At 38.5% G+C, this 21,825-nt stretch overlaps 1 protein-coding gene across 1 annotated transcript in view; it reads right to left on the reverse strand.

The window, feature by feature from the left end:
• LOC143921904 (uncharacterized) overlaps positions 1-21,825 on the reverse strand; it is a 334,699-nt gene that overhangs the window by 40,041 nt on the left and 272,833 nt on the right. The window lies entirely within an intron of this gene.

The raw sequence follows: 21,825 nt of genomic DNA on the forward strand, positions 1-21,825 counted from the left end.
TTGGTGAGGTTAGCGAGTTTTGTGTATATTTTTGCATTGTCGAATTCTTTTATTTCGGTGATAGTGAGGCTAGGTTGGGTTAGGTTTGGTGAGGTTAGCGAGTTTTGTGTTTATTTTTGCAATGTCGAATTCTTTGATTTCGGTGATGGTTAGGTTAGGTTGGGTTGGATTTGGTGAGGTAAGCGGAATTTGTGTATATTTTTGCGATGTCGAATTCTTTGATTTTGGTGATAGTTAGGCTAGGTTGGGTTGGGTTTGGTGAGGTAAGCGAGTTTTGTGTTCATTTTTAAAATGTCGAATTCTTTGATTTCAGTGACGGTTAGGTTGGGTTGGGTTAGGTTTGGTGAGGTTAGCGAGTTTTGTGAAAATCTTACAATCTCGAACTCTTTGATTTCGGTGACGGTTAGGTTGGGTTGGGTTAAGTTTGGTGAGGTTAGCGAGTTTTGTGTATATTTTTGCATTGTCGAATTCTTTTATTTCGGTGATAGTAGGGCTAGGTTGGGTTAGGTTTGGTGAGGTTAGCGAGTTTTGTGTATATTTTTGCAATGTCGAATTCTTTGACTTCGGTGATAGTTAGGCTTGGTTGGGTTAGGTTTGGTGAGGTAAGCGAGTTTTGTGTATATTTTTGCATTGTCGAATTCTTTTATTTCGGTGATAGTAGGGCTAGGTTGGGTTAGGTTTGGTGAGGTAAGCGAGTTTTGTGTATATTTTTGCGATGTCAAATTCTTTGATTTCGGTGATAGTTAGGCTAGGTTGGGTTAGGTTTGGTGAGGTAAGCAAATTTGGGGTTAATTTTTAAAATGTCGAATTCTTTGATTTCGGTGATGGTTGGGTTAGGTTGGGTTAGGTTTAGTGAGGTAAGCGAGTTTTGTGTATATTTTTGCAATCTCGAATTCTTTGATTTCGGTGATGGTTAGGTTAGGTTGGGTTAGTTTTGGTGAGTAAAGCGAGTTTTGTTTAAATTTCAAAATCTCGAATTCTTTGATTTCGGTGATGGTTAGGTTGGGTTGGGTTAGGTTTGGTGAGGTTAGCGAGTTTTGTGAAAATCTTATAATCTCGAACTCTTTGATTTCGGTGACGGTTAGGTTGGGTTGGGTTAAGTTTGGTGAGGTTAGCGAGTTTTGTGTATATTTTTGCAATGTCGAATTCTTTGATTTCGGTGACTGTTAGGTTGGGTTGGGTTAGGTTTGGTGAGGTTAGCGAGTTTTGTGAAAATCTTACAATCTCGAACTCTTTGATTTCGGTGACGGTTAGGTTGGGTTGGGTTAAGTTTGGTGAGGTTAGCGAGTTTTGTGTATATTTTTGCATTGTCGAATTCTTTTATTTCGGTGATAGTAGGGCTAGGTTGGGTTAGGTTTGGTGAGGTTAGCGAGTTTTGTGTATATTTTTGCAATGTCGAATTCTTTGACTTCGGTGATAGTTAGGCTTGGTTGGGTTAGGTTTGGTGAGGTAAGCGAGTTTTGTGTATATTTTTGCGATGTCGAATTCTTTGATTTCGGTGATAGTTAGGCTAGGTTGGGTTAGGTTTGGTGAGGAAAGCGAGTTTTGTGTTTATTTTTAAAATGTCGAATTCTTTGATTTCGGTGATGGTTAGGTTAGGTTGGGTTAGGTTTAGTGAGGTAAGCGAGTTTTGTGTATATTTTTGCAATCTCGAATTCTTTGATTTCGGTGATGGTTAGGTTAGGTTGGGTTAGTTTTGGTGAGTAAAGCGAGTTTTGTTTAAATTTCAAAATCTCGAATTCTTTGATTTCGGTGATGGTTAGGTTAGGTTGGGTTAGGTTTAGTGAGGTAAGCGAGTTTTGTGTATATTTTTGCAATCTCGAATTCTTTGATTTCGGTGATGGTTAGGTTAGGTTGGGTTAGTTTTGGTGAGTAAAGCGAGTTTTGTTTAAATTTCAAAATCTCGAATTCTTTGATTTCGGTGATGGTTAGGTTGGGTTGGGTTAGGTTTGGTGAGGTTAGCGAGTTTTGTGAAAATCTTATAATCTCGAACTCTTTGATTTCGGTGACGGTTAGGTTGGGTTGGGTTAAGTTTGGTGAGGTTAGCGAGTTTTGTGTATATTTTTGCAATGTCGAATTCTTTGATTTCGGTGACTGTTAGGTTGGGTTGGGTTAGGTTTGGTGAGGTTAGCGAGTTTTGTGAAAATCTTACAATCTCGAACTCTTTGATTTCGGTGACGGTTAGGTTGGGTTGGGTTAAGTTTGGTGAGGTTAGCGAGTTTTGTGTATATTTTTGCATTGTCGAATTCTTTTATTTCGGTGATAGTAGGGCTAGGTTGGGTTAGGTTTGGTGAGGTTAGCGAGTTTTGTGTATATTTTTGCAATGTCGAATTCTTTGACTTCGGTGATAGTTAGGCTTGGTTGGGTTAGGTTTGGTGAGGTAAGCGAGTTTTGTGTATATTTTTGCGATGTCGAATTCTTTGATTTCGGTGATAGTTAGGCTAGGTTGGGTTAGGTTTGGTGAGGAAAGCGAGTTTTGTGTTTATTTTTAAAATGTCGAATTCTTTGATTTCGGTGATGGTTAGGTTAGGTTGGGTTAGGTTTAGTGAGTTAAGCGAGTTTTGTGTATATTTTTGCAATGTCGAATTCTTTGATTTCGGTGACGGTTAGGTTGGGTTGGGTTAAGTTTGGTGAGGTTAGCGAGTTTTGTGTATATTTTTGCATTGTCGAATTCTTTGACTTCGGTGATAGTTAGGCTGGTTGGGTTAGGTTTGGTGAGGTAAGCGAGTTTTGTGTATATTTTTGCATTGTCGAATTCTTTTATTTCGGTGATAGTAGGGCTAGGTTGGGTTAGGTTTGGTGAGGTTAGCGAGTTTTGTGTATATTTTTGCGATGTCGAATTCTTTGATTTCGGTGATAGTTAGGTTAGGTTGGGTTAGTTTTGGTGAGTAAAGCGAGTTTTGTTTAAATTTTAAAATCTCGAATTCTTTGATTTCGGTGATGGTTAGGTTAGGTTGGGTTAGGTTTTGTGAGAAAAGCGGGTTTTGTGTATATTTTTGCATTGTCGAATTCTTTGTTTTCGGTGATAGTAAGGCTAGGTTGGGTTAGGTTTGGTGAGGTTAGCGAGTTTTGTGTATATTTTTGCATTGTCGAATTCTTTTATTTCGGTGATAGTGAGGCTAGGTTGGGTTAGGTTTGGTGAGGTTTGCGAGTTTTGTGTATATTTTTGCGATGTCGAATTCTTTGATTTCGGTGATAGTTAGGCTAGGTTGGGTTAGGTTTGGTGAGGTTAGCGAGTTTTGTGTTTATTTTTAAAATGTCGAATTCTTTGTTTTCGGTGATGGTTAGGTTAGGTTTAGTGAGGTAAGCGAGTTTTGTGTATATTTTTGCAATCTCGAATTCTTTGATTTCGGTGATGGTTAGGTTAGGTTGGGTTAGTTTTGGTGAGTAAAGCGAGTTTTGTTTAAATTTTAAAATCTCGAATTCTTTGATTTCGGTGATGGTTAGGTTAGGTTGGGTTAGGTTTTGTGAGAAAAGCGGGTTTTGTGTATATTTTTGCATTGTCGAATTCTTTGTTTTCGGTGATAGTAAGGCTAGGTTGGGTTAGGTTTGGTGAGGTTAGCGAGTTTTGTGTATATTTTTGCATTGTCGAATTCTTTTATTTCCGTGATAGTGAGGCTAGGTTGGGTTAGGTTTGGTGAGGCTAGCGAGTTTTGTGTTTATTTTTGCAATGTCGAATTCTTTGATTTCGGTGATGGTAAGGTTAGGTTGGGTTAGATTTGGTGAGGTAAGCGGGTTTTGTGTATATTTTTAAAATGTCGAATTCTTTGATTTCGGTGATGGTTAGGTTAGGTTGGGTTAGGTTTAGTGAGGTAAGCGAGTTTTGTGTATATTTTTGCATTGTCGAATTCTTTGATTTCGGTGACGGTTAGGTTGGGTTGGGTTAGGTTTGGTGAGGTTAGCGAGTTTTGTGAAAATCTTACAATCTCGAACTCTTTGATTTCGGTGACGGTTAGGTTGGGTTGGGTTAAGTTTGGTGAGGTAAGCGAGTTTTTTGTATATTTTTGCATTGTCGAATTCTTTGACTTCGGTGATAGTTAGGCTTGGTTGGGTTAGGTTTGGTGAGGTAAGCGAGTTTTGTGTATATTTTTGCATTGTCGAATTCTTTTATTTCGGTTATAGTAGGGCTAGGTTGGGTTAGGTTTGGTGAGGTTAGCGAGTTTTGTGTATATTTTTGCGATGTCGAATTCTTTGATTTCGGTGACGGTTAGGTTGGGTTGGGTTAAGTTTGGTGAGGTTAGCGAGTTTTGTGTATATTTTTGCATTGTCGAATTCTTTGACTTCGGTGATAGTTAGGCTTGGTTGGGTTAGGTTTCGTGAGGTAAGCGAGTTTTGTGTATATTTTTGCATTGTCGAATTCTTTTATTTCGGTGATAGTAGGGCTAGGTTGGGTTAGGTTTGGTGAGGTTAGCGAGTTTTGTGTATATTTTTGCGATGTCGAATTCTTTGATTTCGGTGAAAGTTAGGTTAGGTTGGGTTAGTTTTGGTGAGTAAAGCGAGTTTTGTTTAAATTTTAAAATCTCGAATTCTTTGATTTCGGTGATGGTTAGGTTAGGTTGGGTTGAGTTTTGTGAGAAAAGCGGGTTTTGTGTATATTTTTGCATTGTCGAATTCTTTGTTTTCGGTGATAGTAAGGCTAGGTTGGGTTAGGTTTGGTGAGGTTAGCGAGTTTTGTGTATATTTTTGCATTGTCGAATTCTTTTATTTCGGTGATAGTGAGGCTAGGTTGGGTTAGGTTTGGTGAGGTTAGCGAGTTTTGTGTTTATTTTTGCAATGTCGAATTCTTTGATTTCGGTGATGGTTAGGTTAGGTTGGGTTAGATTTGGTGAGGTAAGCGGGTTTTGTGTATATTTTTGCGATGTCGAATTCTTTGATTTCGGTGATAGTTAGGCTAGGTCGGGTTAGGTTTGGTGAGGTAAGCGAGTTTTGTGTTTATTTTTAAAATGTCGAATTCTTTGATTTCGGTGATGGTTAGGTTAGGTTGGGTTAGGTTTAGTGAGGTAAGCGAGTTTTGTGTATATTTTTGCAATGTCGAATTCTTTGATTTCGGTGATGGTTAGGTTAGGTTGGGTTAGTTTTGGTGAGTAAAGCGAGTTTTGTTTAAATTTTAAAATTTCGAATTCTTTGATTTCGGTGATGGTTAGGTTAGGTTGGGTTAGGTTTTGTGAGAAAAGCGGGTTTTGTGTATATTTTTGCATTGTCGAATTCTTTGACTTCGGTAATAGTTAGGCTTGGTTGGGTTAGGTTTGGTGAGGTAAGCGAGTTTTGTGTATATTTTTGCATTGTCGAATTCTTTTATTTCGGTGAAAGAAGGGCTAGGTTGGGTTAGGTTTGGTGAGGTTAGCGAGTTTTGTGTATATTTTTGCATTGTCGAATTCTTTTATTTCGGTGATAGTGAGGCTAGGTTGGGTTAGGTTTGGTGAGGTAAACGAGTTTTGTGTTTATTTTTAAAATGTCGAATTCTTTGATTTCGGTGATGGTTAGGTTAGGTTGGGTTAGATTTGGTGAGGTAAGCGGGTTTTGTGTATATTTTTGCGATGTCGAATTCTTTGATTTCGGTGATAGTTAGGCTAGGTCGGGTTAGGTTTGGTGAGGTAAGCGAGTTTTGTGTATATTTTTGCATTGTCGAATTCTTTTATTTCGGTGATAGTAGGGCTAGGTTGGGTTAGGTTTGGTGAGGTTAGCGAGTTTTGTGTATATTTTTGCATTGTCGAATTCTTTTATTTCGGTGATAGTGAGGCTAGGTTGGGTTAGGTTTGGTGAGGTTAGCGAGTTTTGTGTTTATTTTTGCAATGTCGAATTCTTTGATTTCGGTGATGGTTAGGTTAGGTTAGGTTAGTTTTGGTGAGTAAAGCGAGTTTTGTTTAAATTTTAAAATCTCGAATTCTTTGATTTTGGTGATGGTTAGGTTAGGTTGGGTTAGGTTTTGTGAGAAAAGCGGGTTTTGTGTATATTTTTGCAATGTCGAATTCTTTGATTTCGGTGATGGTTAGGTTAGGTTGGGTTAGGTTTAGTGAGGTAAGCGAGTTTTGTGTATATTTTTGCAATGTCGAATTCTTTGATTTCGGTGACGGTTAGGTTGGGTTGGGTTAGGTTTGGTGAGGTTAGCGAGTTTTGTGAAAATCTTACAATCTCGAACTTTTTGATTTCGGTGACGGTTAGGTTGGGTTGGGTTAAGTTTGGTGAGGTAAGCGAGTTTTGTGTATATTTTTGCATTGTCGAATTCTTTGACTTCGGTGATAGTTAGGCTTGGTTGGGTTAGGTTTGGTGAGGTAAGCGAGTTTTGTGTATATTTTTGCATTGTCGAATTCTTTTATTTCGGTGATAGTAGGGCTAGGTTGGGTTAAGTTTGGTGAGGTAAGCGAGTTTTGTGTATATTTTTGCGATGTCAAATTCTTTGATTTCGGTGATAGTTAGGCTAGGTTGGGTTAGGTTTGGTGAGGTTAGCAAATTTGGGGTTAATTTTTAAAATGTCGAATTCTTTGATTTCGGTGATGGTTAGGTTAGGTTGGGTTAGGTTTAGTGAGGTAAGCGAGTTTTGTGTATATTTTTGCAATGTCGAATTCTTTGATTTCGGTGACGGTTAGGTTGGGTTGGGTTAGGTTTGGTGAGGTTAGCGAGTTTTGTGAAAATCTTACAATCTCGAACTTTTTGATTTCGGTGACGGTTAGGTTGGGTTGGGTTAAGTTTGGTGAGGTAAGCGAGTTTTGTGTATATTTTTGCATTGTCGAATTCTTTGACTTCGGTGATAGTTAGGCTTGGTTGGGTTAGGTTTGGTGAGGTAAGCGAGTTTTGTGTATATTTTTGCATTGTCGAATTCTTTTATTTCGGTGATAGTAGGGCTAGGTTGGGTTAAGTTTGGTGAGGTAAGCGAGTTTTGTGTATATTTTTGCATTGTCGAATTCTTTTATTTCGGTGATAGTAGGGCTAGGTTGGGTTAGGTTTGGTGAGGTTAGCGAGTTTTGTGTATATTTTTGCATTGTCGAATTCTTTTATTTCGGTGATAGTGAGGCTAGGTTGGGTTAGGTTTGGTGAGGTTAGCGAGTTTTGTGTTTATTTTTGCAATGTCGAATTCTTTGATTTCGGTGATGGTTAGGTTAGGTTAGGTTAGTTTTGGTGAGTAAAGCGAGTTTTGTTTAAATTTTAAAATCTCGAATTCTTTGATTTCGGTGATGGTTAGGTTAGGTTGGGTTAGGTTTTGTGAGAAAAGCGGGTTTTGTGTATATTTTTGCATTGTCGAATTCTTTGTTTTCGGTGATAGTAAGGCTAGGTTGGGTTAGGTTTGGTGAGGTTAGCGAGTTTTGTGTATATTTTTGCATTGTCGAATTCTTTTATTTCCGTGATAGTGAGGCTAGGTTGGGTTAGGTTTGGTGAGGCTAGCGAGTTTTGTGTTTATTTTTGCAATGTCGAATTCTTTGATTTCGGTGATGGTAAGGTTAGGTTGGGTTAGATTTGGTGAGGTAAGCGGGTTTTGTGTATATTTTTAAAATGTCGAATTCTTTGATTTCGGTGATGGTTAGGTTAGGTTGGGTTAGGTTTAGTGAGGTAAGCGAGTTTTGTGTATATTTTTGCATTGTCGAATTCTTTGATTTCGGTGACGGTTAGGTTGGGTTGGGTTAGGTTTGGTGAGGTTAGCGAGTTTTGTGAAAATCTTACAATCTCGAACTCTTTGATTTCGGTGACGGTTAGGTTGGGTTGGGTTAAGTTTGGTGAGGTAAGCGAGTTTTTTGTATATTTTTGCATTGTCGAATTCTTTGACTTCGGTGATAGTTAGGCTTGGTTGGGTTAGGTTTGGTGAGGTAAGCGAGTTTTGTGTATATTTTTGCATTGTCGAATTCTTTTATTTCGGTTATAGTAGGGCTAGGTTGGGTTAGGTTTGGTGAGGTTAGCGAGTTTTGTGTATATTTTTGCGATGTCGAATTCTTTGATTTCGGTGACGGTTAGGTTGGGTTGGGTTAAGTTTGGTGAGGTTAGCGAGTTTTGTGTATATTTTTGCATTGTCGAATTCTTTGACTTCGGTGATAGTTAGGCTTGGTTGGGTTAGGTTTCGTGAGGTAAGCGAGTTTTGTGTATATTTTTGCATTGTCGAATTCTTTTATTTCGGTGATAGTAGGGCTAGGTTGGGTTAGGTTTGGTGAGGTTAGCGAGTTTTGTGTATATTTTTGCGATGTCGAATTCTTTGATTTCGGTGAAAGTTAGGTTAGGTTGGGTTAGTTTTGGTGAGTAAAGCGAGTTTTGTTTAAATTTTAAAATCTCGAATTCTTTGATTTCGGTGATGGTTAGGTTAGGTTGGGTTGAGTTTTGTGAGAAAAGCGGGTTTTGTGTATATTTTTGCATTGTCGAATTCTTTGTTTTCGGTGATAGTAAGGCTAGGTTGGGTTAGGTTTGGTGAGGTTAGCGAGTTTTGTGTATATTTTTGCATTGTCGAATTCTTTTATTTCGGTGATAGTGAGGCTAGGTTGGGTTAGGTTTGGTGAGGTTAGCGAGTTTTGTGTTTATTTTTGCAATGTCGAATTCTTTGATTTCGGTGATGGTTAGGTTAGGTTGGGTTAGATTTGGTGAGGTAAGCGGGTTTTGTGTATATTTTTGCGATGTCGAATTCTTTGATTTCGGTGATAGTTAGGCTAGGTCGGGTTAGGTTTGGTGAGGTAAGCGAGTTTTGTGTTTATTTTTAAAATGTCGAATTCTTTGATTTCGGTGATGGTTAGGTTAGGTTGGGTTAGGTTTAGTGAGGTAAGCGAGTTTTGTGTATATTTTTGCAATGTCGAATTCTTTGATTTCGGTGATGGTTAGGTTAGGTTGGGTTAGTTTTGGTGAGTAAAGCGAGTTTTGTTTAAATTTTAAAATTTCGAATTCTTTGATTTCGGTGATGGTTAGGTTAGGTTGGGTTAGGTTTTGTGAGAAAAGCGGGTTTTGTGTATATTTTTGCATTGTCGAATTCTTTGACTTCGGTAATAGTTAGGCTTGGTTGGGTTAGGTTTGGTGAGGTAAGCGAGTTTTGTGTATATTTTTGCATTGTCGAATTCTTTTATTTCGGTGAAAGAAGGGCTAGGTTGGGTTAGGTTTGGTGAGGGTAGCGAGTTTTGTGTATATTTTTGCATTGTCGAATTCTTTTATTTCGGTGATAGTGAGGCTAGGTTGGGTTAGGTTTGGTGAGGTTAGCGAGTTTTGTGTATATTTTTGCATTGTCGAATTCTTTTATTTCGGTGATAGTGAGGCTAGGTTGGGTTAGGTTTGGTGAGGTTAGCGAGTTTTGTGTTTATTTTTGCAATGTCGAATTCTTTGATTTCGGTGATGGTTAGGTTAGGTTGGGTTAGATTTGGTGAGGTAAGCGGGTTTTGTGTATATTTTTGCAATGTCGAATTCTTTGATTTCGGTGACGGTTAGGTTGGGTTGGGTTAAGTTTGGTGAGGTTAGCGAGTTTTGTGAAAATCTTACAATCTCGAACTCTTTGATTTCGGTGACGGTTAGGTTGGGTTGGGTTAAGTTTGGTGAGGTTAGCGAGTTTTGTGTATATTTTTGCATTGTCGAATTCTTTGACTTCGGTGATAGTTAGGCTTGGTTGGGTTAGGTTTGGTGAGGTAAGCGAGTTTTGTGTATATTTTTGCGATGTCGAATTCTTTGATTTCGGTGATAGTTAGGCTAGGTTGGGTTAGATTTGGTGAGGTAAGCGGGTTTTGTGTATATTTTTGCGATGTCGAATTCTTTGATTTCGGTGATAGTTAGGCTAGGTCGGGTTAGGTTTGGTGAGGTAAGCGAGTTTTGTGTTTATTTTTAAAATGTCGAATTCTTTGATTTCGGTGATGGTTAGGTTAGGTTGGGTTAGGTTTAGTGAGGTAAGCGAGTTTTGTGTATATTTTTGCAATGTCGAATTCTTTGATTTCGGTGATGGTTAGGTTAGGTTGGGTTAGTTTTGGTGAGTAAAGCGAGTTTTGTTTAAATTTTAAAATCTCGAATTCTTTGATTTCGGTGATGGTTAGGTTAGGTTGGGTTAGATTTGGTGAGGTAAGCGGGTTTTGTGTATATTTTTGCGATGTCGAATTCTTTGATTTCGGTGATAGTTAGGCTAGGTCGGGTTAGGTTTGGTGAGGTAAGCGAGTTTTGTGTTTATTTTTAAAATGTCGAATTCTTTGATTTCGGTGATGGTTAGGTTAGGTTGGGTTAGGTTTAGTGAGGTAAGCGAGTTTTGTGTATATTTTTGCATTGTCGAATTCTTTTATTTCGGTGATAGTGAGGCTAGGTTGGGTTAGGTTTGGTGAGGTTAGCGAGTTTTGTGTTTATTTTTGCAATGTCGAATTCTTTGATTTCGGTGATGGTTAGGTTAGGTTGGGTTAGATTTGGTGAGGTAAGCGGGTTTTGTGTATATTTTTGCAATGTCGAATTCTTTGATTTCGGTGACGGTTAGGTTAGGTTGGGTTAGGTTTGGTGAGGTTAGCGAGTTTTGTGAAAATCTTACAATCTCGAACTCTTTGATTTCGGTGACGGTTAGGTTGGGTTGGGTTAAGTTTGGTGAGGTTAGCGAGTTTTGTGTATATTTTTGCATTGTCGAATTCTTTGACTTCGGTGATAGTTAAGCTAGGTTGGGTTAGGTTTGGTGAGGTTAGCGAGTTTTGTGTTTATTTTTGCAATGTCGAATTCTTTGATTTCGGTGATGGTTAGGTTAGGTTGGGTTAGATTTGGTGAGGTAAGCGGGTTTTGTGTATATTTTTGCGATGTCGAATTCTTTGATTTCGGTGATAGTTAGGCTAGGTCGGGTTAGGTTTGGTGAGGTAAGCGAGTTTTGTGTTTATTTTTAAAATGTCGAATTCTTTGATTTCGGTGATGGTTAGGTTAGGTTGGGTTAGGTTTAGTGAGGTAAGCGAGTTTTGTGTATATTTTTGCAATGTCGAATTCTTTGATTTCGGTGATGGTTAGGTTAGGTTGGGTTAGTTTTGGTGAGTAAAGCGAGTTTTGTTTAAATTTTAAAATCTCGAATTCTTTGATTTCGGTGATGGTTAGGTTAGGTTGGGTTAGGTTTTGTGAGAAAAGCGGGTTTTGTGTATATTTTTGCATTGTCGAATTCTTTGTTTTCGGTGATAGTAAGGCTAAGTTGGGTTAGGTTTGGTGAGGTTAGCGAGTTTTGTGTTTATTTTTGCAATGTCGAATTCTTTGATTTCGGTGATGGTTAGGTTAGGTTGGGTTAGATTTGGTGAGGTAAGCGGGTTTTGTGTATATTTTTGCGATGTCGAATTCTTTGATTTCGGTGATAGTTAGGCTAGGTCGGGTTAGGTTTGGTGAGGTAAGCGAGTTTTGTGTTTATTTTTAAAATGTCGAATTCTTTGATTTCGGTGATGGTTAGGTTAGGTTGGGTTAGGTTTAGTGAGGTAAGCGAGTTTTGTGTATATTTTTGCAATGTCGAATTCTTGGATTACGGTGACGGTTTGGTTGGGTTGGGTTAGGTTTGTGAGGTTAGCGAGTTTTGTGAAAATCTTACAATCTCGAACTCTTTGATTTCGGTGACGGTTAGGTTGGGTTGGGTTAAGTTTGGTGAGGTTAGCGAGTTTTGTGTATATTTTTGCATTGTCGAATTCTTTGACTTCGGTGATAGTTAGGCTTGTTTGGGTTAGGTTTGGTGAGGTAAGCGAGTTTTGTGTATATTTTTGCATTGTCGAATTCTTTTATTTCGGTGATAGTAGGGCTAGGTTGGGTTAGGTTTGGTGAGGTTAGCGAGTTTTGTGTATATTTTTGCATTGTCGAATTCTTTTATTTCGGTGATAGTGAGGCTAGGTTGGGTTAGGTTTGGTGAGGTTAGCGAGTTTTGTGTTTATTTTTGCAATGTCGAATTCTTTGATTTCGGTGATGGTTAGGTTAGGTTGGGTTAGATTTGGTGAGGTAAGCGGGTTTTGTGTATATTTTTGCAATGTCGAATTCTTTGATTTCGGTGACGGTTAGGTTGGGTTGGGTTAAGTTTGGTGAGGTTAGCGAGTTTTGTGAAAATCTTACAATCTCGAACTCTTTGATTTCGGTGACGGTTAGGTTGGGTTGGGTTAAGTTTGGTGAGGTTAGCGAGTTTTGTGTATATTTTTGCATTGTCGAATTCTTTGACTTCGGTGATAGTTAGGCTTGGTTGGGTTAGGTTTGGTGAGGTAAGCGAGTTTTGTGTATATTTTTGCGATGTCGAATTCTTTGATTTCGGTGATAGTTAGGCTAGGTTGGGTAAGGTTTGGTGAGGTTAGCGAGTTTTGTGTTTATTTTTAAAATGTCGAATTCTTTGATTTCGGTGATGGTTAGGTTAGGTTGGGTTAGGTTTAGTGAGGTAAGCGAGTTTTGTGTATATTTTTGCAATGTCGAATTCTTTGATTTCGGTGACGGTTAGGTTGGGTTGGGTTAGGTTTGGTGAGGTTAGCGAGTTTTGTGAAAATCTTACAATCTCGAACTCTTTGATTTCGGTGACGGTTAGGTTGGGTTGGGTTAAGTTTGGTGAGGTTAGCGAGTTTTGTGTATATTTTTGCATTGTCAAATTCTTTGACTTCGGTGATAGTTAGGCTTGGTTGGGTTAGGTTTGGTGAGGTAAGCGAGTTTTGTGTATATTTTAGCATTGTCGAATTCTTTTATTTCGGTGATAGTAGGGCTGGGTTGGGTTAGGTTTGGTGAGGTTAGCGAGTTTTGTGTATATTTTTGCGATGTCGAATTCTTTGATTTCGGTGATAGTTAGGCTAGGTTAGGTTAGGTTTGGTGAGGTTAGCGAGTTTTGTGTTTATTTTTAAAATGTCGAATTCTTTGATTTCGGTGATGGTTAGGTTAGGTTGGGTTAGGTTTAGTGAGGACAGCGAGTTTTGTGTATATTTTTGCATTGTCGAATTCTTTGATTTCGGTGACGGTTAGGTTGGGTTGGGTTAGGTTTGGTGAGGTTAGCGAGTTTTGTGAAAATCTTACAATCTCGAACTCTTTGATTTCGGTGACGGTTAGGTTGGGTTGGGTTAAGTTTGGTGAGGTTAGCGAGTTTTTTGTATATTTTTGCATTGTCGAATTCTTTGACTTCGGTGATAGTTAGGCTTGGTTGGGTTAGGTTTGGTGAGGTAAGCGAGTTTTGTGTATATTTTTGCATTGTCGAATTCTTTTATTTCGGTGATAGTAGGGCTAGGTTGGGTTAGGTTTGGTGAGGTTAGCGAGTTTTGTGTATATTTTTGCAATGTCGAATTCTTTGATTTCGGTGACGGTTAGGTTGGGTTGGGTTAGGTTTGGTGAGGTTAGCGAGTTTTGTGTAAATCTAAAAAACTCGAGTTCTTTGATTTCGATGATCGTTAAGTTAGGTTGGGTTAGGTTTGGTGAGTGAAGCGAGTTTCGTGTATATTTTTGCAATGTCGAATTCTTTGATTTCGGTGATGGTAAGGCTAGGTTGGGTGAGGGTTGGTTAGGTTAGCGAGTTTTGTGTATATTTTTGCATTGTCGAATTCTTTGTTTTCGGTGATGGTTAGGTTAGGTTGGGTTAGGTTTAGTGAGGTAAGCGAGTTTTGTATATATTTTTGCAATGTCGAATTCTTTGATTTCGGTGACGGTTAGGTTGGGTTGGGTTAGGTTTGGTGAGGTTAGCGAGTTTTGTGTAAATCTTAAAAACTCGAGTTCTTTGATTTCGTTGATCGTTAAGTTAGGTTGGGTGAGGTTTGGTGAGTGAAGCAAATTTCGTGTATATTTTTGCAATGTCGAATTCTTTGATTTCGGTGATGGTTAGGTTAGGTTGGGTTAGTTTTGGTGAGTAAAGCGAGTTTTGTTTAAATATTAAAATCTCGAATTCTTTGATTTCGGTGATGGTTAGGTTAGGTTGGGTTAGGTTTTGTGAGAAAAGCGGGTTTTGTGTATATTTTTGCATTGTCGAATTCTTTGTTTTCGGTGATAGTGAGGCTAGGTTGGGTTAGGTTTGGTGAGGTTAGCGAGTTTTGTGAAAATCTTACAATCTCGAACTCTTTGATTTCGGTGACGGTTAGGTTGGGTTGGGTTAAGTTTGGTGAGGTTAGCGAGTTTTGTGTATATTTTTGCATTGTCGAATTCTTTGACTTAGGTGATAGTTAGGCTTGGTTGGGTTAGGTTTGGTGAGGTAAGCGAGTTTTGTGTATATTTTTGCATTGTCGAATTCTTTTATTTCGGTGATAGTAGGGCTAGGTTGGGTTAGGTTTGGTGAGGTTAGCGAGTTTTGTGTATATTTTTGCATTGTCGAATTCTTTTATTTCGGCGATAGTGAGGCTAGGTTGGGTTAGGTTTGGTGAGGTTAGCGAGTTTTGTGTTTATTTTTGCAATGTCGAATTCTTTGATTTCGGTGATGGTTAGGTTAGGTTGGGTTAGTTTTGGTGAGTAAAGCGAGTTTTGTTTAAATTTTAAAATCTCGAATTCTTTGATTTTGGTGATGGTTAGGTTAGGTTGGGTTAGGTTTTGTGAGAAAAGCGGGTTTTGTGTATATTTTTGCAATGTCGAATTCTTTGATTTCGGTGATGGTTAGGTTAGGTTGGGTTAGGTTTAGTGAGGTAAGCGAGTTTTGTGTATATTTTTGCAATGTCGAATTCTTTGATTTCGGTGACGGTTAGGTTGGGTTGGGTTAGGTTTGGTGAGGTTAGCGAGTTTTGTGAAAATCTTACAATCTCGAACTTTTTGATTTCGGTGACGGTTAGGTTGGGTTGGGTTAAGTTTGGTGAGGTAAGCGAGTTTTGTGTATATTTTTGCATTGTCGAATTCTTTGACTTCGGTGATAGTTAGGCTTGGTTGGGTTAGGTTTGGTGAGGTAAGCGAGTTTTGTGTATATTTTTGCATTGTCGAATTCTTTTATTTCGGTGATAGTAGGGCTAGGTTGGGTTAAGTTTGGTGAGGTAAGCGAGTTTTGTGTATATTTTTGCGATGTCAAATTCTTTGATTTCGGTGATAGTTAGGCTAGGTTGGGTTAGGTTTGGTGAGGTTAGCAAATTTGGGGTTAATTTTTAAAATGTCGAATTCTTTGATTTCGGTGATGGTTAGGTTAGGTTGGGTTAGGTTTAGTGAGGTAAGCGAGTTTTGTGTATATTTTTGCAATGTCGAATTCTTTGATTTCGGTGACGGTTAGGTTGGGTTGGGTTAGGTTTGGTGAGGTTAGCGAGTTTTGTGAAAATCTTACAATCTCGAACTTTTTGATTTCGGTGACGGTTAGGTTGGGTTGGGTTAAGTTTGGTGAGGTAAGCGAGTTTTGTGTATATTTTTGCATTGTCGAATTCTTTGACTTCGGTGATAGTTAGGCTTGGTTGGGTTAGGTTTGGTGAGGTAAGCGAGTTTTGTGTATATTTTTGCATTGTCGAATTCTTTTATTTCGGTGATAGTAGGGCTAGGTTGGGTTAAGTTTGGTGAGGTAAGCGAGTTTTGTGTATATTTTTGCGATGTCAAATTCTTTGATTTCGGTGATAGTTAGGCTAGGTTGGGTTAGGTTTGGTGAGGTTAGCAAATTTGGGGTTAATTTTTAAAATGTCGAATTCTTTGATTTCGGTGATGGTTAGGTTAGGTTGGGTTAGGTTAAGTGAGGTAAGCGAGTTTTGTATATATTTTTGCAATGTGAAATTCTTTGATTTCGGTGACGGTTAGGTTGGGTTGGGTTAGGTTTGGTGAGGTTAGCGAGTTTTGTGTAAATCTAAAAAACTCGAGTTCTTTGATTTCGATGATCGTTAAGTTAGGTTGGGTTAGGTTTGGTGAGTGAAGCGAGTTTCGTGTATATTTTTGCAATGTCGAATTCTTTGATTTCGGTGATGGTAAGGCTAGGTTGAATGAGGGTTGGTTAGGTTCGCGAGTTTTGTGTATATTTTTGCATTGTCGAATTCTTTGTTTTCGGTGATGGTAAGGTTAGGTTGGGTTAGGTTTAGTGAGGTAAGCGAGTTTTGTATATATTTTTGCAATGTCGAATTCTTTGATTTCGGTGACGGTTAGGTTGGGTTGGGTTAGGTTGGTGAGGTTAGCGAGTTTTGTGTAAATCTTAAAAACTCGAGTTCTTTGATTTCGTTGATCGTAAAGTTAGGTTGGGTGAGGTTTGGTGAGTGAAGCAAATTTCGTGTATATTTTTGCAATGTCGAATTCTTTGATTTCGGTGATGGTTAGGTTAGGTTGGGTTAGTTTTGGTGAGTAAAGCGAGTTTTGTTTAAATTTTAAAATCTCGAATTCTTTGATTTCGGTGATGGTTAGGTTAGGTTGGGTTAGGTTTTGTGAGAAAAGCGGGTTTTGTGTATATTTTTGCATTGTCGAATTCTTTGTTTTCGGTGATAGTAAGGCTAGGTTGGGTTAGGTTTGGGGAGGTTAGCGAGTTTTGTGTATATTTTTGCTTTGTCGAATTCTTTTATTTCGGTGATAGTGAGGCTAGGTTGGGTTAGGTTTGGTGAGGTTAGCGAGTTTTGTGTTTATTTTTGCAATGTCGAATTCTTTGATTTCGGTGATGGTTAGGTAAGGTTGGGTTAAGTTTAGTGAGGTAAGCGAGTTTTGTGTATATTTTTGCAATCTCGAATTCTTTGATTTCGGTGATGGTTAGGTTAGGTTGGGTTAGTTTTGGTGAGTAAAGCGAGTTTTGTTTAAATTTTAAAATCTCGAATTCTTTGATTTTGGTGATGGTTAGGTTAGGTTGGGTTAGGTTTTGTGAGAAAAGCGGGTTTTGTGTATATTTTTGCATTGTCGAATTCTTTGTTTTCGGTGATAGTAAGGCTAGGTTGTGTTAGGTTTGGTGAGGTTAGCGAGTTTTGTGTATATTTTTGCATTGTCGAATTCTTTTATTTCGTTGATAGTGAGGCTAGGTTGGGTTAGGTTTGGTGAGGTTAGCGAGTTTTGTGTTTATTTTTGCAAAGTCGAATTCTTTGATTTCGGTGATGGTTAGGTTAGGTTGGGTTGGATTTGGTGAGGTAAGCGGAATTTGTGTATATTTTTGCGATGTCGAATTCTTTGATTTCGGTGATAGTTAGGCTAGGTTGGGTTAGGTTTGGTGAGGTAAGCGAGTTTTGTGTTCATTTTTAAAATGTCGAATTCTTTGATTTCGGTGATGGTTAGGTAAGGTTGGGTTAGGTTTAGTGAGGTAAGCGAGTTTTGTGTATATTTTTGCAATCTCGAATTCTTTGATTTCGGTGATGGTTAGGTTAGGTTGGGTTAGTTTTGGTGAGTAAAGCGAGTTTTGTTTAAATTTTAAAATCTCGAATTCTTTGATTTTGGTGATGGTTAGGTTAGGTTGGGTTAGGTTTTGTGAGAAAAGCGGGTTTTGTGTATATTTTTGCATTGTCGAATTCTTTGTTTTCGGTGATAGAAAGGCTAGGTTGTGTTAGGTTTGGTGAGGTTAGCGAGTTTTGTGTATATTTTTGCATTGTCGAATTCTTTTATTTCGGTGATAGTGAGGCTAGGTTGGGTTAGGTTTGGTGAGGTTAGCGAGTTTTGTGTTTATTTTTGCAATGTCGAATTCTTTGATTTCGGTGATGGTTAGGTTAGGTTGGGTTGGATTTGGTGAGGTAAGCGGAATTTGTGTATATTTTTGCGATGTCGAATTCTTTGATTTTGGTGATAGTTAGGCTAGGTTGGGTTGGGTTTGGTGAGGTAAGCGAGTTTTGTGTTCATTTTTAAAATGTCGAATTCTTTGATTTCAGTGACGGTTAGGTTGGGTTGGGTTAGGTTTGGTGAGGTTAGCGAGTTTTGTGAAAATCTTACAATCTCGAACTCTTTGATTTCGGTGACGGTTAGGTTGGGTTGGGTTAAGTTTGGTGAGGTTAGCGAGTTTTGTGTATATTTTTGCATTGTCGAATTCTTTTATTTCGGTGATAGTAGGGCTAGGTTGGGTTAGGTTTGGTGAGGTTAGCGAGTTTTGTGTATATTTTTGCAATGTCGAATTCTTTGACTTCGGTGATAGTTAGGCTTGGTTGGGTTAGGTTTGGTGAGGTAAGCGAGTTTTGTGTATATTTTTGCATTGTCGAATTCTTTTATTTCGGTGATAGTAGGGCTAGGTTGGGTTAGGTTTGGTGAGGTAAGCGAGTTTTGTGTATATTTTTGCGATGTCAAATTCTTTGATTTCGGTGATAGTTAGGCTAGGTTGGGTTAGGTTTGGTGAGGTAAGCAAATTTGGGGTTAATTTTTAAAATGTCGAATTCTTTGATTTCGGTGATGGTTGGGTTAGGTTGGGTTAGGTTTAGTGAGGTAAGCGAGTTTTGTGTATATTTTTGCAATCTCGAATTCTTTGATTTCGGTGATGGTTAGGTTAGGTTGGGTTAGTTTTGGTGAGTAAAGCGAGTTTTGTTTAAATTTCAAAATCTCGAATTCTTTGATTTCGGTGATGGTTAGGTTGGGTTGGGTTAGGTTTGGTGAGGTTAGCGAGTTTTGTGAAAATCTTATAATCTCGAACTCTTTGATTTCGGTGACGGTTAGGTTGGGTTGGGTTAAGTTTGGTGAGGTTAGCGAGTTTTGTGTATATTTTTGCAATGTCGAATTCTTTGATTTCGGTGACTGTTAGGTTGGGTTGGGTTAGGTTTGGTGAGGTTAGCGAGTTTTGTGAAAATCTTACAATCTCGAACTCTTTGATTTCGGTGACGGTTAGGTTGGGTTGGGTTAAGTTTGGTGAGGTTAGCGAGTTTTGTGTATATTTTTGCATTGTCGAATTCTTTTATTTCGGTGATAGTAGGGCTAGGTTGGGTTAGGTTTGGTGAGGTTAGCGAGTTTTGTGTATATTTTTGCAATGTCGAATTCTTTGACTTCGGTGATAGTTAGGCTTGGTTGGGTTAGGTTTGGTGAGGTAAGCGAGTTTTGTGTATATTTTTGCGATGTCGAATTCTTTGATTTCGGTGATAGTTAGGCTAGGTTGGGTTAGGTTTGGTGAGGAAAGCGAGTTTTGTGTTTATTTTTAAAATGTCGAATTCTTTGATTTCGGTGATGGTTAGGTTAGGTTGGGTTAGGTTTAGTGAGGTAAGCGAGTTTTGTGTATATTTTTGCAATCTCGAATTCTTTGATTTCGGTGATGGTTAGGTTAGGTTGGGTTAGTTTTGGTGAGTAAAGCGAGTTTTGTTTAAATTTCAAAATCTCGAATTCTTTGATTTCGGTGATGGTTAGGTTGGGTTGGGTTAGGTTTGGTGAGGTTAGCGAGTTTTGTGAAAATCTTATAATCTCGAACTCTTTGATTTCGGTGACGGTTAGGTTGGGTTGGGTTAAGTTTGGTGAGGTTAGCGAGTTTTGTGTATATTTTTGCAATGTCGAATTCTTTGATTTCGGTGACTGTTAGGTTGGGTTGGGTTAGGTTTGGTGAGGTTAGCGAGTTTTGTGAAAATCTTACAATCTCGAACTCTTTGATTTCGGTGACGGTTAGGTTGGGTTGGGTTAAGTTTGGTGAGGTTAGCGAGTTTTGTGTATATTTTTGCATTGTCGAATTCTTTTATTTCGGTGATAGTAGGGCTAGGTTGGGTTAGGTTTGGTGAGGTTAGCGAGTTTTGTGTATATTTTTGCAATGTCGAATTCTTTGACTTCGGTGATAGTTAGGCTTGGTTGGGTTAGGTTTGGTGAGGTAAGCGAGTTTTGTGTATATTTTTGCGATGTCGAATTCTTTGATTTCGGTGATAGTTAGGCTAGGTTGGGTTAGGTTTGGTGAGGAAAGCGAGTTTTGTGTTTATTTTTAAAATGTCGAATTCTTTGATTTCGGTGATGGTTAGGTTAGGTTGGGTTAGGTTTAGTGAGTTAAGCGAGTTTTGTGTATATTTTTGCAATGTCGAATTCTTTGATTTCGGTGACGGTTAGGTTGGGTTGGGTTAAGTTTGGTGAGGTTAGCGAGTTTTGTGTATATTTTTGCATTGTCGAATTCTTTGACTTCGGTGATAGTTAGGCTGGTTGGGTTAGGTTTGGTGAGGTAAGCGAGTTTTGTGTATATTTTTGCATTGTCGAATTCTTTTATTTCGGTGATAGTAGGGCTAGGTTGGGTTAGGTTTGGTGAGGTTAGCGAGTTTTGTGTATATTTTTGCGATGTCGAATTCTTTGATTTCGGTGATAGTTAGGTTAGGTTGGGTTAGTTTTGGTGAGTAAAGCGAGTTTTGTTTAAATTTTAAAATCTCGAATTCTTTGATTTCGGTGATGGTTAGGTTAGGTTGGGTTAGGTTTTGTGAGAAAAGCGGGTTTTGTGTATATTTTTGCATTGTCGAATTCTTTGTTTTCGGTGATAGTAAGGCTAGGTTGGGTTAGGTTTGGTGAGGTTAGCGAGTTTTGTGTATATTTTTGCATTGTCGAATTCTTTTATTTCGGTGATAGTGAGGCTAGGTTGGGTTAGGTTTGGTGAGGTTTGCGAGTTTTGTGTATATTTTTGCGATGTCGAATTCTTTGATTTCGGTGATAGTTAGGCTAGGTTGGGTTAGGTTTGGTGAGGTAAGCGAGTTTTGTGTTTATTTTTAAAATGTCGAATTCTTTGATTTCGGTGATGGTTAGGTTAGGTTTAGTGAGGTAAGCGAGTTTTGTGTATATTTTTGCAATCTCGAATTCTTTGATTTCGGTGATGGTTAGGTTAGGTTGGGTTAGTTTTGGTGAGTAAAGCGAGTTTTGTTTAAATTTTAAAATCTCGAATTCTTTGATTTCGGTGATGGTTAGGTTAGGTTGGGTTAGGTTTTGTGAGAAAAGCGGGTTTTGTGTATATTTTTGCATTGTCGAATTCTTTGTTTTCGGTGATAGTAAGGCTAGGTTGGGTTAGGTTTGGTGAGGTTAGCGAGTTTTGTGTATATTTTTGCATTGTCGAATTCTTTTATTTCCGTGATAGTGAGGCTAGGTTGGGTTAGGTTTGGTGAGGCTAGCGAGTTTTGTGTTTATTTTTGCAATGTCGAATTCTTTGATTTCGGTGATGGTAAGGTTAGGTTGGGTTAGATTTGGTGAGGTAAGCGGGTTTTGTGTATATTTTTAAAATGTCGAATTCTTTGATTTCGGTGATGGTTAGGTTAGGTTGGGTTAGGTTTAGTGAGGTAAGCGAGTTTTGTGTATATTTTTGCATTGTCGAATTCTTTGATTTCGGTGACGGTTAGGTTGGGTTGGGTTAGGTTTGGTGAGGTTAGCGAGTTTTGTGAAAATCTTACAATCTCGAACTCTTTGATTTCGGTGACGGTTAGGTTGGGTTGGGTTAAGTTTGGTGAGGTAAGCGAGTTTTTTGTATATTTTTGCATTGTCGAATTCTTTGACTTCGGTGATAGTTAGGCTTGGTTGGGTTAGGTTTGGTGAGGTAAGCGAGTTTTGTGTATATTTTTGCATTGTCGAATTCTTTTATTTCGGTTATAGTAGGGCTAGGTTGGGTTAGGTTTGGTGAGGTTAGCGAGTTTTGTGTATATTTTTGCGATGTCGAATTCTTTGATTTCGGTGACGGTTAGGTTGGGTTGGGTTAAGTTTGGTGAGGTTAGCGAGTTTTGTGTATATTTTTGCATTGTCGAATTCTTTGACTTCGGTGATAGTTAGGCTTGGTTGGGTTAGGTTTCGTGAGGTAAGCGAGTTTTGTGTATATTTTTGCATTGTCGAATTCTTTTATTTCGGTGATAGTAGGGCTAGGTTGGGTTAGGTTTGGTGAGGTTAGCGAGTTTTGTGTATATTTTTGCGATGTCGAATTCTTTGATTTCGGTGAAAGTTAGGTTAGGTTGGGTTAGTTTTGGTGAGTAAAGCGAGTTTTGTTTAAATTTTAAAATCTCGAATTCTTTGATTTCGGTGATGGTTAGGTTAGGTTGGGTTGAGTTTTGTGAGAAAAGCGGGTTTTGTGTATATTTTTGCATTGTCGAATTCTTTTATTTCGGTGATAGTGAGGCTAGGTTGGGTTAGGTTTGGTGAGGTTAGCGAGTTTTGTGTTTATTTTTGCAATGTCGAATTCTTTGATTT

This window comes from Arctopsyche grandis, unplaced genomic scaffold (genome assembly GCF_051622035.1).
Source record: "Arctopsyche grandis isolate Sample6627 unplaced genomic scaffold, ASM5162203v2 HiC_scaffold_35, whole genome shotgun sequence".
Classification (NCBI taxonomy): domain Eukaryota; kingdom Metazoa; phylum Arthropoda; class Insecta; order Trichoptera; family Hydropsychidae; genus Arctopsyche; species Arctopsyche grandis.